The 1,978-nt window shown below is 44.3% G+C and overlaps 1 protein-coding gene across 1 annotated transcript in view; it reads left to right on the top strand.

Moving 5' to 3' along the window:
* CCDC50 (coiled-coil domain containing 50) overlaps positions 1-1,978 on the top strand; it is a 55,143-nt gene that overhangs the window by 1,120 nt on the left and 52,045 nt on the right. The window lies entirely within an intron of this gene.

Here is a 1,978-nt window from a genome sequence, read left to right as displayed (position 1 = left end):
TGTCACGCTGTGTTGGTGTTTGTGTTGTGATAAAATGATACAGGCGTATATTTATTGCAACACAAAGATCACAACGCATGGCAATGCGTCACAAAGCTTTGCCATGCGCTGCCAAAGTTAATGTAATTTTTTTTTAAAGAAAAAAATACATTAAAAAAATCATGAACTGCGATGCGTTCTAACAACGCACTGCAGCGCATGTGCATAGCGTACACCTCAATATGTGTATGCTATGTGGGGGGAGGGAGGGGTTGTGCTTTTTTTTATTAGTTTTTTTTGTACACCTTTTTTTTATTTATTTAAATTTTTTTTTTCTATTTTTTTTTTTATTTTTTTTTACTGTTTGGGGGGGCTGCGGCGAAATATATGGGGTCTAAATAGACCCCTGACATTTCCCTTTTGAAATAGAAAAAGAAATTGAGGACATAAGTCCTCGATTTCTTTTTCTGCAGCCCCAGCACTCAATCAATGGGAAGCCTCAGTACAGAGGCTTCTCATTCATTCAGAAACCAATGATAGTAAAAATATCTTACTATCATTAGTTTTGAATGGGGAGGAGCCTCTGTAGTGAGTGCTAGTCCCCATTCATAAATTCTTGAATGAACAGGCTGTGATGTAGATCACAGCCTGTTCATTCATAACTGGGGACACATAGCACTATGTGTCCCCAGTTATTTACAAACACCGGATTGATCAGACGATCGCTCCGGTGTTTGCTCTGCACAGAGGGATCGTTAAATATCAATGATATTTAATGATCCCCCGCTCGGCCACGCTACAGAGCTGCTGTCATCCAAAAACTGACAGGATGACAGCGGCTCCGATCACTATGCCGCTCGGCCATCCTGAATTGCGGCCAGCCGCCGCTCGCTATAAGCTGATAAGACCATCAGCTTATAGTAGAACTGTAAATGCCAAGGACGTACGGCATACTGAGCTGGCCAGCTGGAAGCACTTTTGTAGCTCCGTATGCCGTACGTCCTTGGCAGCGAAAGGGTTAAAGCGATGCTTTTCTGAGGAATGTATATTTGTTTGATCTGGATTCATTATTGAAAAAGGTTTGAGAGTTTAATACTACTTTTAAGGCCTCTTTCACACTGCTAAGAGCCGGTGTGCACTGCCGTATCGGGCCGTTCTCAGGAAGGACAGGTGCTGTGTGTGATTGTACGCAGCAGCCTGCTCTTCTCTATGGGAGTACGCAGCCGTACGCTTACCCGAGCTGCACATCCGTGCGGGTGTCCGTATTCGTACGCAGACAGGATGGATTCTGTCTGCGTCCGAGCAGGGACACCCACACGTATGTGAAGTTTGGGTGAGTGTACAGCAGCATATGGCCGCGTACTCCCATAGAGAAGAACAGGCTGCTGCGTGTAATACCCGATATGGCCGTGCACGCCACACAAATCTGTACAGGCAGACTCTTAGCAGTGTGACTAAGGCGTAACTGAGCATGGTATATAATGATATATAGTAAAGCGTATAATTTGCCGATTTCATGTTGAAGTATTCTGGACACGTCTCATAAAAATCTGATCTTTTAAACGTATGTATTGTGGTCATTGTTAGGCCCGGTTCACACCTAGGCGGCACCGTATTTGCGCGTTTGTACGCACGTGAGCAGCATGCGGTTATTTGCACATTTTGATGCACGTTTTTATGCGCGTACATGGAGACGCCCTTTCTGACTGGCAGCTTTTGAAACATTGCAGGCAATGGAAGAACGCGCGTTTAAATGTGCAAAAACACTCACGAAAATGTGCAACATGCTTCTGCTGCACATTTTTGGGCATTTCCATTAAAGTCTATGGGGGGAAAACATGCTTTCAACTGCCCAAAGACGCTTATGTACATGTTGGGAATTTAAAAGCACTTTTCCTACTGTTCTAGGTGTTAACCAGACCTCATGGCTTCTTTTAAGTGTGCTGGGTAGGCCATATTGCCGTTATTTGTGGAAGTCTGGGGCCTGTCTGTGAAGACT

This window comes from Nanorana parkeri, unplaced genomic scaffold, assembly GCF_000935625.1.
Source record: "Nanorana parkeri isolate BGI_ZX_2015 unplaced genomic scaffold, ASM93562v1 scaffold66, whole genome shotgun sequence".
Taxonomy (NCBI): Eukaryota; Metazoa; Chordata; class Amphibia; order Anura; family Dicroglossidae; genus Nanorana; species Nanorana parkeri.
This window is presented reverse-complemented; position numbering and strand designations above follow the sequence as displayed.